The sequence below is a fragment of the Malus sylvestris genome, chromosome 9 (genome assembly GCF_916048215.2).
Source record: "Malus sylvestris chromosome 9, drMalSylv7.2, whole genome shotgun sequence".
NCBI lineage: Eukaryota > Viridiplantae > Streptophyta > Magnoliopsida > Rosales > Rosaceae > Malus > Malus sylvestris.
Genome location: NC_062268.1, coordinates 29,879,794 through 29,898,162, shown reverse-complemented (window position 1 = coordinate 29,898,162; position 18,369 = coordinate 29,879,794). Strand labels below are relative to the sequence as shown.

Below are 18,369 nucleotides of genomic sequence, written 5' to 3'. Positions count from 1 at the left end.
ATTAAGCATATATATGTTCACCCAACAAATGATCTTATTTAATCACACCATTTTAATTTATCAAATTGATTATTTAATATTGTCATGCTAAACAATTGTTTTGACAATACCCTCTCATCCCAGTACGATAAACAAAAAATTCTTCAATCTCTTGCATGTCCATTTCAGTTCTTAAAACCAAAAGAAAATATTAAAGTTTCTTTCTTACCGAAATCCACCAATTTGAATCAAATCCACCAAAGAAGCATACATGTTCTTTCCTTGAATTATACATATATTTGAGAAGATTCAAATAAAGACTAAAATTCAAAATTCTTTCTCCCCTAAAACGAAATTCTATACATGCATTTAATTATCTTAATTTCCTAGAAGCAAGTTGGATAATGTGTAAACGTAGACATTATAATGCTCAGCAAATAGGCCATCTTTTACAGCGAGAAACAGTAAGCTTAAGAAATTAAATTACCATATCACTCGAGAAGTATAATGTTCGAAAAGGGTAAGTAAATAGACACACAAAAATATGTATCTTTGATGCACAGGCGACCCTAGTCGTCAATGGATGTACAGCACTAGGAACACTAAAAAGCCTAGCAAATTTTCGTAATGGGGCTGGAAAATTGAAAGTTTAAATAGTAAGTTAACAACTTAAAATACTAACTGGGATTGTAGCATAGCTTGTAATTTAATGATTAAATTCTTTAGAAGTACTTGAAAAAAAAAAGAAAATTAGAGGAAAAAAAAAAGTCATTAGCAATCCCCATGGTTGTTGTTAAGATACATATATCTACAGATATAAACTTTATCTCACCTCAAAGAGAACGGCAAACAACCACACTCAATCGCCTGATGAAAAGAAATTGAACAAATTAGGATTCGGTTGGTATTAAATTGAAATGGGTTGAATATTATAACACAATGATTAAAGAAAACACATAATTTATGACTTTTAAGGGAAATCAAATTACCTAACTGAAATTTGTTCGAAATCAAAGGCTTTAACCTCGTGTTGGAAATCAAAGTAGAAATATGTAAAAGAGTGGTGACATACCTGTGGAACTCTCGAGCATGGAAAGGCTCTGGTTTCTTGCAAAACAACGGAAAATAAAATAAGAAACCCGCCAGAAAACTTGACAATAGATTGGTTAAAAAACACTTTAAAATACAGTAAATACTCTTTGTACCACTTGGTGATGATAAACACTATTTGTTTCCAGATGAAATTAAGCATCCCCCAAAAAAAAAAAAAACAAAATACAAATCAACTTTACATAAAAAGTTTATATTACCCGTCCCAAATCAACTGGAGAACTCATAATAGAATTTCTACCTTCCAATTTATCGTAACCTTTTCCATCTTAGAACATTCAAATGTTTCAACAGAACATGAATTCTACAATGTTGGTTAAAATTATCTACACTACACACATGCAGATTAAGGCAAATACATAGCTAATTACGGAACAAAAAAACCAAAACTTGTGTTTAACATGCATAACATACTTTAACTTACCAATAATGAATTTACATGTCTGGCATGGTTGGGGAGTTTGGGACAGCGAAAAAATAGTTGCCTCAGCTGCAATTTAATTCATATGCATCTGCTCAAGGATAACTATGTAAGAGAGGGTGTTCGTGCCCAAACGCGCATACCTTTAAAAGCACAGATATATGCATGCATTTATAAATAAATGACAAAACAGAACCAACCATCCAGAAAACGAACAAAAGTATAAAATGGAAGTGCAAAATCAAGCAAACATTCAAACCATTATGCAATATTGCCAGAAATAACTAAAAATATTCATTCAAGTTCAAACTTTTCCACAATAAAATATGTTAGAAACCAATCAAATGTCACTGACACAATATATATTTTGCACAGTTTATTTCGAATGTGAAATTCAATAACAAATACTATAAATATCAAAATACAAACACTTAAGTAAATTGCATATAAAATCATAAATCACTGACTTGTTCTTGAAGATAGAGGCTTGCAAATGCAATCACCTAAGACAGAAATTCACCCCGACACCCGTGCAGTAGTTCAACGGACGTCTATCTTGCCGGATACAACTATCTAATCCAAGTTCTTGCACTCGAACTTGGATTCTTGGTGAATTGGTTGTGTGTTTCTCTGTGTAAGATGAAAAGGAAGCGTTGGAAATTCTATGTTAAGTTTCTTATTGCCATATATATAATGGCATAAATTGAACAGACATAACTGTTGAATCAGTTTTATCCTTTCAAAAAAAACTGAATTCTCTGTTCAATCAGTTTTATCCTTTCAGAAAAAACTGAATCAAAAAAGTCAAAAACATAAACTTGTGTTTTCGTCCATCCGAGCCCAAGAGCTCCAGTTTAAGGCCCATCTTTGACATTTTAATATATACACCTAAACCCTCCAAGTCTAAGGCCAAAGGTCCATGGTCTAGGCTTAATTCTTTTCAAACCATAAGTGTGAGGACACACTGTTTGGGATAAAATCTGAACTTTGGGCCAGAGAGAAAGTCGGCCCAAACCCAAGGCCCAGAGGAAAACTTAGGAGGCAGGAAAGAGGCTTTCGGCTGGGCACAAGTTACAAAGGCCACCTGCTTACCTGCTCAAAGACCACAGGGGGTAGGCTATTCAGTCACTACACAGCCCAATAAAGTACTTTATTGGTGGCATTCATGTAAAAAAGCTAGTGAGTCATCACCAAACCGCATTCGGGCACCGCTATTGCTACAGGAACCCAAGCTGAAGTCGTCTATAAAAGGACGAAGAGAAGACAGAATTAGAGACACTCAAACAAACAAACAAAAGCCAAAACTCTGCTCAAGCCAGATTTGCCTTCAACGAAGCTGTAGTCAGCACAAGCCTTCATCCCATTCGGGATAAACCTTCCCAAACCCCTGTAATAGCTCTGCTACCTTGTTCATGGTGGTATCGATTCATTTTGTATCCTCTTCTCCCCCGTCAACCCCTCTAAAAGCTTTCAGACCTCTGACAGAGCCACAAAGATAGATTTTGTAAGAAGTTCAGCCTTGGCCGATAAGGTTCAAACTTACCCGACTATCTTTGCTCTGTCTTTGTCTTTTCTTTCTTTTAAAAGCACAATAACATGTTATATATTCCCAGTTATATACAAGTTATTTCTAGCAAAGTCATAATGAAAATGAGTCTTCAGCACTTGAATCCGATCTGAATCGCGTCAGAGTTCAAATCAGATCTAAGTCTTAAGCCCGGCGGGCATGTAATTTAAAGATCAGTTTAAAAGTCCTTGGCCTCAAGGCATAAAAAAGAACTCTATGTGGACTCAACCCATCCACGACAATCCTTGATAAGCGAGAAGTCCGAAGTTACTTGGGGCGTAAGTAATCAATCTATTTCTCCGTTTTGTTGCTATTATATCTTGATTCGTAGAAAAGGCTTAAGCATGGAGTGAATTCTGATAGAAAGCCTCAAGGCCTACACCTAAGGCCCCACGAAGGCATCTATTTAGCTTCATTTCATGTTGCGGTCTAGTTGGTCCGAGTATAAGGATTAACTCTGATGGGAAGCCTCAAGGCCTATACCTAAGGCCCTACAAAGGCACTCATTTGGGTTCGTCCTACCTCTTGGATTCAGATAATCAAAGGTATAATAGTGATAAAACTCTGGCAACCATAAAAGACCAAATATGATACATCCAAGCGCTGGTTTAGTTTGACAGGAAGCCTCAAGGCCTATACCTAAGGCCCCACAAAGGCACCTGTTATATCTAACTTGGTTTCTCGGGCGTATACATATTCAATCAAAGCTTAACACCCATTCAACATCTGCCATACTGAAGATGGCAGTGGCACGCCTGAGCACGACAAAGTTAATCTTGATTGTGAGCCTTAAGGCCTACACCTAAGGCCCCACAAAGGCACCCTTTCAAATTAACTCTGTCCTTCTCTTTCAGAACTGCCCGACGAGCCTTGCCTGAAGTGTGTCTTGCCCGACCAAGATCTGCCCGACAAAGGCTTGCCTGAGCGAGCCCGAGAAGAAAGCAGAAGTACGACAGATACCCTCAACCGACGCCATTCTCCCAGGGGAGCTGTGTGCTCGTCCGCCAGGAGATTCCTGCGACGAACACACACTTATAAAGATGACTTTAGGATGGAAAACGGACGATGTGGGACTCCAGTCCCACATATTCACAAAAGTTCCAACAAAATACACATGCAAAAGGTCAAGAGTCGGAGACAGTGGGAGGGATAGAAGAGAGAGAAGTGATATGAGAGATGAGAAGCGAGAAACGCAGAGGGGGCTTCCCCGATCAGAATTTATCCCAATCAAAAAACAAAACCCAAATTTCAAAAATTAAAATCATAAAAAATTCCAACAAATAAAAGAGAACCCAAAAACCAAACCCATCAATCTTTCCTAAAATGGGAGAACTCACCAGGAAACCCAAGCTTTTTTTGGGTTTCAAAATTTTCCTCGAATCCGTTTTTGTTTTTGAGATAGGGAAGGCGAGCCATTCTCGATACTCTATGATTTCCATTTGAGGTTGAAGATTGGAACGATCCGGATAAATTTTGGTTTTGGGATCGTAGGGTTGATTTGGATGAACGCAGGCTTTTGTTTCAATTTCAGGCGTCTGGGAACAAATGAAAAAGCTTTGTTCTGGAAACAAATGGAAAAGCCACGATACCAACACGCGTACATCAAGGGCAAATTAGTAAATTTACTGTGTAACCCAGGGAAATGGGCTGAAGATGGTAACAGATGGAAGGGCAAATTCGTCAAATCACTGTTAATAAACAGTGTTGGGAAACTGAGTTTTAGTTTATATAATTTATATCTTATCATTTAGTATTACGATCTATTGTCATTTTTCTTCACTTGTACGTGTGAAATCTTAGGTTTCATTTTTCCTAAAAACGAATTTGAACCGTATTATTGTTAACCAATTGTGAGACTAAATACATTATCTCTCTTTATATTAAACTATCGATTATTAAAAAAAGAAAAAAAGAAAAGAAAAGTGATGTCTTGATCTAGCTCTGTGATTCAGTCAACTAAATATTATGACTTATATTACGTTATTGAAAAAGGTAAGTTTCAATACCTACACTCAAGTCCTACAAAAATTGCATTTTATTATTTTTACTTTTCTCGTCTCCCGCTCATACCTATGATTTGGTTTTAAGGTCACCATACGTTCGTTGGAACCATAGTCTAAAATATTCATAATATCCCGATATTTTCATCGAAATTTTCGTGTTTTTGGACTACAAATATTTTTTTAGACTACCAATATTTCCGATATCATCGATATTTTAGACCTTGCTAAGTCACTTATGTATCTTACCATGCAATGTATAAAATGTAAAATATTGTACTAATTCATTATATATAAATGATTATGGTGTGTTTAAACTTCTTTAATTAATTACTACATGTTTTCTACACTCACAATGTTTGTCAGCTTGCTATATAATCAACTTAAATCAGTTATATCTATCATGCAATGCATTTTCTTCCAATTTTTTGTGATAAACTAATAGATAATTGTCTAAATAAACATCCTGCAAAGTTTCAATAAAAATTTTCAAGTTTTTCTTACAATTTCCTTGGTTTTTATTCATTTTTTATCGATATCGATAATATCTCGATATTTCCATCGAAATTTCCGTGTTTTTGGACTACCGATATTTCTGATATCATTGATATTTTATTCCTTGATTGGAACATATGTCAACTACTCCATTAAATGTTCTACCCAAAAAAAAAAAAAAAAAAAGAACTACTCCATTAAGCGATGAACCGGTGTAACTTTGGCTTACCAAATTTACTACATAATTTAAATAAATTTTAAAGAATAATTAATTTAAATAAACTATTTAAAAAAAAAAAAAAAAACCCCACCTCGCACACTGCCCCCTCTTGAATCTCACTCTTTCTTCCTCCCACGGGCGGATATTAAGGGGCAAAAGGTAGTTGACCTTTGGAGTTTCAATGAATATCTATAGATAACTTGGGTGCTATTTTTTTTTAAGAAATTGTTATTCATACATGCCATTCAACTATTTGACAAAATGATTAGTTGCCGTTCTTATTATTTAAAAAAAAATATTAACTTGGGCATTAGATTTTATATATGCGTTCAAATAGTGAATTTTCTCAATTGAAAAGAATTAGTAGTCTTGCAAAAAAATGGTGGAGACGGGAAGTAATATAGTATATAATCATATGTATTGGTAGGCCTGGCAAACGTGTCGTGTCACACCTGTTATCTTAACGGGTCCTTAACAGGTCGGGTCACTTTACCGACCCGACCCGTTATGACCCGTTAAGAAAAATATTTGTTTTTCTTAAATTTGCACATACCACACATTGTCACATAAATATTACTTCAAAACATGAAAACACATTTGTCGTTTAAGTACTACATCTATACTCGAAAATAAGAGCCTCATAAAAAATACATCCATACACTACTAATCTATTACAAATATTAAATGTTCAAGGATATGCAAAATGAAAGCGTTTTTGTTTTCAAGGTTGTGAAGCCTTTCTCAAAAGTTTAAATATTTTAAATTGAAGATCAAATTCATTCATTGTATTCATATAGGGTCAAGGAGTGCAGTTGTAAAAAATCATCAAAATCGGAGTTAAAATAACCGTTAAATTGTGATTTTTCGTTTATAACCGTCGAACAATTTTGTCCCGTTACTTAATCTTTAAATGTTTGTTTTTTGCAATTTTTGGCGTATGCGATCTCGAAGCATATACAAACAAGTTTGACAGTTAGATCGTTGAAACTAATTTCGTAGAATGCATATCCCATCAAAACAATAGATTCACTAACACTTGAGACTTTATTCATATTTTCATTATGTATAACATAAGATTTTGTGGTATCCACTAGTGTAAATATTTTAAATTGAAGATCGGATTAATTCATTGTATTCATATAGGGTCAAGGAGTGTAGCTGTAAAAAATCATCAAAATCGGAGTTAAAATAACCGTTAAATCATAATATTTCGTTTATAACCGTCGAAAAGTTTTTTCTCGTTACTTGATCTCTGAATGTTTTTTTTTTGCAATTTTTGGCTTATGCGATCTCGAAGTATATACAAACATGTTTGACGGTTGGATCGTTAAAACTAGTTTCGTAGAATGCGTATCTCATCAAAACAATATATTCACTAACACTTAAGAGTTTATTCATATTTTCATCAAGTATAACATAAGATTTTGTGGTATCCAGTAGTGTAAATATTTTAAATTGAAAATCGAATTCATTCATTGTATTCATATAGGGTCAAGGAGTGTAGCTGTAAAAAAATCATCAAAATCGGAGTTAAAATAACCGTTAAATCGTGATTTTTCGTTTATAACCGTCAAAAAATTTTGTCTCGTTACTTGATCTCTGTATGTTTGTTTTTTGCAATTTTTGGTGTATGCGATCTTGAAGTATATATAAACATGTTTGATGGTTGGATCGTTGAAACTAGTTTCGTAGAATGTGTATGCCATCAAAACAATAGATTCACTAACACTTAAGAGTTTATTCATACTTTCATCAAGTATAACATAAGATTTTGTGGTATCCACTAGTGTAAATATTTTAAATTGAAGATCAAATTCATTCATTGTATTCATATAGGGTCAAGGAGTGTAGCTGTAAAAAATCATCAAAATCAGAGTTAAAATAACCGTTAAATCGTGATTTTTCGTTTATAACCGTCGAAAAAGTTTTGTCTCGTTACTTGATCTCTGTATGTTTGTTTTTTGCAATTTTTGGCGTACGTGATCTCAAAGTATATACAAACATGTTTGATAATTGGATCGTTGAAACTAGTTTCGTAGAATGCGTATCCCATCAAAACAATTGATTCACTAACACTTAAGAGTTTATTCATACTTTCATCAAGTATAACATAAGATTTTGTGGTATCCATTAGTGTAAATATTTTAAATTGAAGATCAAATTCATTCATTGTATTCACATAGGGTCAAGGAGTGTAGCTGTAAAAAATCATCAAAATTGGAGTTAAAATAACCGTTAAATTGTGATTTTTCGTTTATAATCGTCGAAAAGTTTTGTCCCGTTACTTGATCTTTGAATGTTTGTTTTTTGCAATTTTTGATGTCTGCGATCTCGAAGCATATACAAACAAGTTTGTTGAAACTAGTTTCACAAAATGCGTATCTCATCAAAACAATAGATTCACTAACACTTAAGAGTTTATTCATATTTTCATTAAGTATAACATAAGATTTTGTGGTATCCACTAGTGTAAATATTTTAAATTCAAAATCGAATTCATTCATTGTATTCATATAGGGTCAAGGAGTGGAGCTATAAAAAATCATCAAAATCGGAGTTAAAATAACCGTTAAATCGTGATTTTTCGTTTATAACCGTCGAAAAGTTTTGTCCCGTTACTTGATCTCTAAATGTTTGTTTTTTGCAATTTTTGGCGTATGCGATCTCGAAGTATATACAAACATGTTTGACGGTTGGATTATTGAAACTAGTTTCGTAGAATGTGTATCCCATTAGAACAATAGATTCACTAACACTTAAGAGTTTATTCATACTTTCATTAAGTATAACATAAGATTTTGTGATATCCACTGGTGTAAATATTTTAAATTGAAGATCAAATTCATTCATTGTATTCATATAGGGTCAAGGAGTGTAGCTGTAAAAAATCATCAAAATCGGAGTTAAAATAACCGTTAAATCGTGATTTTTTGTTTATAACCGTTGAAAAGTTTTGTCCCGTTACTTGATCTGTGAATGTTTTTTTTTTGTAATTTTTTGCTGATGCGATCTCGAAGCATATACAAACAAGTTTGATGGTTGGATCGTTGAAATTAGTTTCGTATAATTCGTATCCCATGAAGTTCAATTGTGTGTGTGTGTGTGTATATATATATTTATTTATTAAGTAGATTTAAATCTATTTATTTTGTATGTATATTTATTATAGTTTTTAGGGGTATAAAATTTAATTTAAAATTTAATATATATATATAAATATAATTATTATAGTTAATATTTAGGGAGTATAATTATTATAGTATATATAATTATTATAATTATTATAGTTAATTTAATATATATATATATATATATATATAATTATTATAGTTTTTACGGGTATAAAATTGTTAAATTAATATATATATTTATTATAGTATTTTTTTTAGGGTTATAAAATTATTAAATTAATATTCTGCTTATCGTGTATCGTATTACCCACGTGTATACCCGAACCAACCCGTTATCTTAACAGGTGCTTATCGAGTTACCCGATAACGACCCGTTTCGTTATCGTGTCAACCCGAGCACCTGTTAATTTTGTGTCGTGTCGTGTCGGGTTATCGGGTCGTGTCAGGAATTGCCAGGCCTATGTATTGGCTAATCACATTGACTTTGATTCTACCAGTTGCTACTACATTAGTGGAGAGATCATTTTTCGCTATGAATATTGTTAAAAGTCAATTGCATAAATGAATGGAGCATGGTGGTTTCTATTGAATGCAATGTTTTTTCTTCCATTGATAATAAAACTATAAATTAATGCATCTTCAAAATATGAACAATGCCTTGTGGATAATTATAATTTATATTGTCATTTGTTCTATAAATTTTGATTGATGAAACTATAGTTTAACTTTTATGACTATTATATGTCTGTTTGGGTTAATATTTGAACATTGGGCTGCAAGTATGAGGAAGCCCAAAGATGCCAATTAAAAAAAGATGTGCTCGAAGCCCAGCATCAAGCCTAGGAGATAAATTGGCGCCTCCCCATTAATGCATAGACCATGTGTCTATGATTTAAATGTTAAGTGATGAAGATTAACTCACAATCATCCAAAAATCACTTTTTAGTGGCAATACAAGTAAAAAGATGATGAGTCATCACCCTCCAAATGCTTTTGAGTAAGAGCAAGGTCACAACAGTAGGGCTAATTGGCCTATAAAAGAAGGAAGAGGCCCTAGAGACAATGACACTCAACCAATCAAACAAACAAACATACAAACTCTGTTCTCAAACCAGATTTGCATCCAAAAGCTGAAATCTACCCAGATTCAGTCATTTTAGTGACAAGCTATCTTTCTCTCTATTTTAAAAGCTCTGATATCTCCCTCAGTGGCGTAGTATCGATTCCCTTGTGTAAACTTGTTTATCATTCATCCCTTTTTAGCATATAAACCTCTGCAATCACAAAGAGAAGTGACTGCAAGAAGTTCAACCTTGACAGACAAGGTGAAATCTTGCCTGAAGTTTATTGTTTTTCTTCTTCTGAATTTATAGATCTATTACGAATGCATTCTCTAGTATGTATTCAAGTCATATCCACCTATTTTCCTACTTTAAGAGTCTCATTGAAGCCTGGATCTGGTTAGTTTAATAGATATGTTATCCTTAAAATCAATTAAAAACCAAGCAGATGGCTGATAGGAGCATATTTATGCGACTTAGTTAGCTTGTTTCTTGGCATTTATGTTGTTAGTTCGTAGTTATTTTAGTATTTTAAGCTATTTTCGTGTGTTTGTAGGTCCAAAGGGTTAATGTGGCAAAAAAGTGCATTTTGGAGCATTTTGGAGCATTTTTGGGCATGAAATGAATAACATATGCTTGGAGCAAAAGGAATGGACGAAATTTGAAGTTTGTGCATCATCCTCTCCCTATAAATAACCATTTTAGCACACTCATTTCACCCAACACATCCATTCACCTACCACTACATCCACTCATTTCACCCAACACATCCATTCTCCAAACATCCATCCACTACACCCATTACATCCACTCATTACCAAACATCCACCCACTACACCAATTACATCCACTCATTACCAAAACCCACTACACCTATTACATCCACTCATTACTAAACATCCACCCACTACACCCATTACATCCACTCATTACCAAACACTACTCATTACCAAACACTCACCCACTACACCCATTACATCCACTCATTACCAAACATTCATCCACTATACCCATTACATCCACTCATTACCAAACATCCACCCACTACACCCATTACATCCACTCATTACAACTCCATACACTCCTCTTCCTAGCCTATAAATACATCCACCCTTCACCATAATTTGAGGATTCCATCTCCATCCAAAGACACTACATTTTCACATCTCACAACTCCATACACTTACACTTTCATCCCTTGCCGTGACCTCCATTTAGCCACTCCCCTTTCTTGTGCCGCAACAAGGTGGTGAAAAAGAAGGTCCTTGGCGTTTCAAGCTTGAAGATTGGAGCGTTTTAGGTGTACTTCATTCTTGCTTTCAATGTCTACTTTGTTATTTTTTTTGATTTTGTTGCAACTATGAGTGGCTAGGGGGAAGTTTGAAGCCATGAACATGCTTGAGATATGAATTGATTTCTTCCAATTGTGATTTGATAAGTTGTGATTGCAATTCAATTATCTATTTTATTCATAACTTATTCTTGTATGTTTATTAAGGATGCATACTTAGTTTTCATGCATGAATTAGATGCTAGAATATAAATGAGTTTCACCTAATCGTTACAAGTTTATATTCATGAGTAGTGAAGGTTGATTATCACAATCGTGTTAATTGAATTCTTGGCAAATGTATCATGCATTCATAGTTATAATTGCCTCGTCAACACTTATGATTTTCATTGAACGTAATGATCTCTGATTGTATCTCTATTATGCATTTATATAGGGGACTTTTAGAGAATGATTTGGGTTGTCGCATGCATTCATCCAATTCAATAAGTAAAGGAAAATCTGAGGGTTAATTTGTGCATCACGGTTAATCTGGGGTGTTGAGCATCACAGTTTATTGAAAAGCAATTGGAAATCGATTTATGTACAAGTGTGTCATGTGTGAAGAACGGACCTCTAACTAATCCATCCATCATCGTATTCCTCAAATTTGTCTTACAATCTGCCTAGTTTTATAACTTGTTTGTTTGTTTCAAATTCATCAAAACCAAAATCCCCATTTTACTTTCTTGTTTCAAAGTGTTTAAAATCTGTTTTGTTTGTGTTTTAGAGTGTTTTGAGTCAAGTCAAAACCCAAATTTCGTTCAAAGTTGTGTTAGAGTCAGAAATTGCCTAGTTTGTGTTTTTAGGTAGTTTTGAGTGTTTTTAAGTTCTTTTGAGTCTTGTGAACCTGTTTTGAGTCCTTTAAGTTTATTTAAACGTTTTTAACTTTGTTTTTATGTTTTTGAGTTAGTTTAGAGGTTTTAGCAAGCCCTCATAATCCCCGGTTTAGAACGATCCCTACTTGCATTTATACTACAATTTAACAACAAGAGGGTTTAATTTGAGTGCAAAAGTTCAACAAAAGGAATTTCTTCTAAATTATGTTTTACTATGCTTCAAGAACAAGGGTATGGATGGTCCTAATCTAGGCTAGGTGAGGATAGTGTGGGTTAACAAAGAACATAGGCTACAAAAGGCTCAACGGGGTTAAACTTAAACACATAATGAAATAGGGCACGTCAATTTGGCTGTGGTGGTCACTACACATCTTCATCTTGAATATGTGTTATGCAAATCAATAGCATGCTTTGAATGAAACTAGCATGAGTTCTAGCATTTGGAACTAAATGATGAAACGCCTTCTAAGTATCAACCAAGCAAAGAATAATGAGATCATGCAACGACTTTAGAAAACAATAGTGCATAGATTATTAACTCTCCAAATAAATGTTTAGGCTCAAGTCTCACAAGGTTGTAGCGTTCATTTGAGTTCCTTCCTTCAAGCATGTTACAAAAATTGATTTTTCCTTTATGATTGCATGTGAATTCATAAATAATAACCACAACCAAGAATACACCAAAGAGTAAATCAAATTTTCATCCATGTTTATAACTCTCTTTAACAGTCATGTAATTAAAAACCAAATCCTCATCATTGTGTTGGAAGGTACCCTAAGACACAAATAAACATACAAAAACAACTCTTTTTGGATTTTTCAAAACAATTTTTCAAATTTTTATGTCAAAACAGCTTAAAAACACTTAAAACAGCAAGGAACAACATTAGAAGTAATGGGTGATAAGCTCCTACGAATTTCATGCAAAACAGTGGTTACCCTCCCCCCCCACACTTAAATCAAACATTGTCCTCAATGTTTCAAGCATAAACTCACACAAAAACAAGAAAATAAACAAACAACGAATAAACATGACAAGTATAGCAAAGTAAAAAAAAAAAAACAGACAGAGTAGAGTTTAAGAACGCAAATCTGGTTTTGGAGATAGATGATCTTGTTGACTTTCCACAGCTTTGATCTCGAACTGGTTTGGAATTCTGAGCGAGGAATATTAGAGTTCCTTGGTTTCAAATCAGACTCCTTCTGCTAGGTTGATTTGATTGTGCAGTCTGCATTCTTCTTTGCTTGTTTCTTTTGCACGGCAGGCAGGCACGATGTAAAGGTGTTGGTCTGTTTCTTTCTTCAATCTTTCCAAGTGCCCACCTCTTGCTTTCTTTCTCCTTGTCCCTAGCTGAGGATGAATTGGCAAATTGTCTCCACATGCTTCGAGGTATCATTTTCACTTCCCTTATCTATTCCCCAGGCAGATGTGGTAGACGAAGAGGAAGCATAAAATGATGAAGATGAGTACTCGAGAGCAAGGCTAGGTAAGCAATCAGGAAGGGGTTCCAAGCAGTCGGTTCCAGATCGGAAGATTGATACCAAGTGCTGGCTGGTTGCTTTCTTTCTCCTTGTCCCAAAACAACGACAAGGAGAAGGACTGGGAGAAAGCATGATACGAAATACTCTTGCTTTCAACCTTCATGATATGAAATACTTTTGCTTTGGATAAGTTGTTTGCAGAGGTACCCCAAGGAATAAGGAACACTGAGTAACTCAAGAGGGTTTTTTGGAAAGGCATTCTCGGAGAAGAAGAAGGGTTATGTATGTCTGCCTTGCAATGGAGGGTGAGGGGTGACATTTATAGAAATTAATAACCAGTACTATTCTTTCACTCTTGTCAGCAACCGTTGGATGATTTAATAGTAAACTTCACGTGCTTTCTACTTCACAAGAGATTTTCGACAGATTGCCCGTAATTTCTGCAAGGCTGAGTGTGCATGTGACAGGCGCTGACACGTCTGGAAAAACAAGTGCCTCTTTGATATCTGAAATCATCGCTTCGACAAACTGCCCGTGATTTCTGCAAAGCTGATTTTGCATGTGACAGATACTGACACGTCTGGAAAAGCGCTTTGACAAACTGCCCGTGATTTTCGCAAAGTTGACTCTACATGTGACAGATGTTGACATGTCTGGAAAAGCAGATGCCTCTCCGATATCTGGAATCTACGCTTCGACAAACTGCCCGTGATTTCCGCAAAGCTGACTCTGCATGTGACAAATGCTGACACGTCTGGAAAAGTATATGCCTCTCCAATTTCTGAAATTGCCTCTTTGATCTCTGAAATCCCGTCGAGTGCAGAGGTTGCATGTGACAAGTGCGGACAAATCTGGAAAAGAAGATTGGTTGTGGTTTCTGAGCAAGCCCAGCTTTTAAGAAAGCTAGCGCCTCTTTGATTTTTGAGTTGGCCTCTTCGATTTCTGAGCTCGCCTCTTCGATCTCTGAAATCTCATCGAGTGCTGATTTTTATATAAGTACGCAGGACGTTCAAAGCACACTGGAATTTCTGCCTGTAAAAACTCCCTTCTTGCACTTCTACGATCTTGACTTGTTCGACCTCTTCTTTCTTTAACACCTCTGAAAATGTCTGACCCCTCCGACCGTTGTTTTGACTTGAACCTTGGTGAAGAGGCAGTCCCGCCTTCTCCAGACAACATATGGTGCCCATCCTTCATATCCCCTACTGGTCCCCTTACCGTTGGAGATTCGGTGATGAAGAATGATATGACAGCTGCGGTGGTGGCCAGAAACCTTGTCACTCACAAAGATAACAGACTACTTGCCAAACGGTCTGATGAGTTGGCTGTTAAGGATTCTTTGGCTCTTAGTGTGCAGTGCGCAGGTTTCGTGTCTAATATGGCACAACGCCTATTTGCCCGAACCCGTCAAGTTAAATCATTGGCGGTTGAAGTGATGAGTCTCAAGCAGGAGATTAGAGGGCTTTAGCATGAGAATAAACAGTTGCACAGGCTCGCACATAATTATGCTACAAACATGAAAAGGAAGATTGACCAGATCCAGAAATCTGATGGTCAGATTTTACTTGATCATCAGAGGTTTGTGGGTTTGTTCCAACAGCATTTGCCTTCGTCTTATGGGGCTGTACCGCGTAATGAAGCTCCAAATGATCAATCTCCGATGCCTCCTCCTTCTGGGGCTCCGCCGACTACTGAGACTTCTCCTAAGCAGCCTTTGTGAAGGCTCCTTCTTGTATTTATCTGCTTAATGTTCCTTTCCTTTTTTATGAATGTAAAAATACCTTGCATAACTGTCAGTGTTTCAAAAATAAACCCACACCAAAAACAATTAAACAAGCAACAAATAAAAATGACAATCATGGCAAAATAAAACTACAGAAAAGGGAAGGTTTTTAGAAACGCAAAACTGATTGTGGAGCAATTCAAAAATCTTCCTTATTTGAATACATGGGTTGCCTCCCAAGAAGCGCTTGCTTTAACGTCTTCCAGCCGAACGATACCTCCATTTAAGCTTGTACAGGGCCCATGACATTGAGGGGTACATTCTCCACGACATGCTCCTCAAAGTGCTCACACATTGAATCCTTGAACGGAACGGGATAGTAGTCCTTCCTGATTTTGGTGTGTTGCTTCCAACAATCGATGTACCCTTCCCTATTACCTTGCATTCGACTAGGTACCTGCACCATAGAAGGTAACAACCTATTAGTTGAAATGGGAATTGAAATTGGGTTAGGTGACGTACCAATGTGCTGCAATGAAGTGGCAGCACTATCAACAAATGCAGAAGGATTGCTCTCGGTCAGAATTGGAGTTTTGAGAGGTGTGGTCGTGCACTCCTTGTTGTTCACTCCAATTTCCTCCTCGATGGTGGTTCGAGGTACTTTCTTTTTTATTAGTGTTGAACGTTTTTGCCCTATATTTTCAATCACATCAATGGCACAACAAAAATGAACATCATTAGTATTCTCAACAGATTCAGGAATATTAAAGCTAATCATATCACCACCAAATGCCATAGTTACTGATCCTTTGGCTACATCAATCTTGGTTTGAGCCGTTTTCATGAATGGCCGTCCAAGGAGGATGGGCAATGTAGGGGAGTGGTCCGACTCGTCCATTTCAAGCACGTAGAAATCCGTCGGAAAGATTAAGTGATTGACCTGCACTAAAACATCTTCCAAAACTCCCTTTGGATAGGCATTAGAACGATTGGCCAATTGTATAATCACACCATCATTTTTCAATTTGCCTAAGTGCATAGATGCATAGATTGAATAAGGCATGATATTTATAGATGCACCTAAGTCTAACATGGCCTATTCAAAACGAGTATTACCAATTACACAAGGAATGGTAAAACTTCCCGGATCCTTGCATTTAGTGGGCAGTTTACGTTGTAAAATAGCTGAGACATTTTCACTTACCTTGACAACCTACTTGCTTGAAATTCTCTTCCTAGTTGTGCAAAGTTCTTTTAAAAACTTGGCATACCTTAAAACTTGCTTAATTGCATCCAAAAGTGGTATATTAACATGAACTTTTCTAAACGTTTCCAAAATATCCTTTTCAGCATCATCCTTCTTTGATTGCATAAACCTACGAGGAAAGGGTACATTTGGAGGAACAACGTTAGAATTAATCAAAATTGGAACTTCCTTACCTTTGTTGGCCGAATTGGATGGTTTAAGAGCTTTTGGGGCCTGCGGCAAAGGTGTTTCCACCCTTTCCGTGGGGGTGCTTTGCTCTTCCTCTTCAATTATCAACTCTTCAACCTCATTGGAACTTGAATTGGACGGTTGGGGATCAGATCCAACTTGTTTTCCACTTCGTAAACTTATGGCTTTTGCAGATTCGAATCATCCATTCGGGTTGACAACGGTTGAACTAGGCAACTTACCTTGCTCTCTGAACTGTCCTACAAACTCCGCAATCTGCCCAATTTGCTTCTTTATTTGGTCCACCCTTTTTTCTTAGTTTTGCATTGCTTTGGCTTGATTTTCTTGCCCCTAAGACAAATTTGTGAGTAACTTAAAAAGTGTCTCATTATCTAAAGATGTACCTGAGGTATTTTGGGCAGGTTGTTGTGGGGCTTGTGTTGGTGCATATTGCTTGGTATAGAAGCCCGGAGGTTGCTGCCTAAAGCCTCCTTGTTGTTGGGGTTGTTGGGGCTCCCTCCACCTGAAATTTAGATGGTCTCTCCAACCTGGATTGTACGTATTAGAATATGGATCGTTCCTTGGTTGGTTTTGGCCTTGAAATCTAATTGCATTAGCACTTTCCCATCCACCATTTTCAATCAATTATGGGCACTTTTCCGAGGCATGTCCTTGGACATAACACACACCCCATACACTTGGTTCTTTCATCCTCATTCCTTCGGCCATCTGAGACACAATGGAAGTAAGATTAGCTAATTGCGATTGAATGTCGGATATAGAACTTACCTCATTCACTTGCTTCCGTGGGGTGTCCCTTTGACCAACGCCTTTATATTGTTGAGCATTCAATGCTCGGTTAGCAATTAAGGTCTTGGCAGCCATAGGTGTTTTGTCCACCAAAGCTCCTCCCGCTGAGGCGTCTAGCATTTGGCGTTCAATTGGTAGAAGCCTTTCGTAGAAATATTGAAGAAGAAGCTCCTCCTTCATCTGCTGATGTGGACATAAAGCAACAAGGGTTTTAAAACGCTCATAGTAAGTGGGAAATGATTCACCTTGGTTTTGCTGAATGCCACTAATCCTTTTGCGTAGTAGAATGACTTGAGAAGTTGGGAAAAACTTCTCCAAAAATGCCCGTTTCATACTCTCCCATGATGTGACAGTTCCGGGGGCTAGCTCATACAACCAATCTTTAGCCTTTTCTAAGAGAGAAAAGGGAAAAACCTTCATTTTCAGAATGCTCCCATCAACGTTCACATGGGTCATGCTTGAGCAAACAACCTCAAACTCTTTCAAGTGTTTATTAGGATCTTCCATGGACATCCCGTGGAACTTAGGAATGTGATGCAACAAACTTGATTTCAATTCGAACTCGTTCGTCTTCCCTAGGGCAGCCATGGGGTATTGGATGCATAGGGGAGCAACATTGTCCAATCCTGAAGCGGAAAGCTCCTTGATTGTTCGATTGTCCGCTGCCATGTTGGGATCTTCCTCTACAACCTGTGTCGTGGGCTCCTCTTGCTCTTCTACTTTGTCTTCTCCAAGATCTGGTGCAAGTTGAGATGGTTGGGGTTCT

The 18,369-nt window shown here is 36.3% G+C and overlaps 1 protein-coding gene across 1 annotated transcript in view; it reads right to left on the bottom strand.

The window, feature by feature from the left end:
• The window catches only part of LOC126582068 (uncharacterized), a 61,545-nt gene extending 43,536 nt beyond the window's left edge, over positions 1–18,009 (bottom strand). Inside the window, exon 1 of the mRNA XM_050246049.1 lies at positions 17,997–18,009. The gene's annotated coding sequence lies outside the window, so the exon portion shown is untranslated. The remainder of the gene's footprint in view (positions 1–17,996) is intronic.
• Positions 18,010–18,369: the final 360 nt, after the last annotated feature.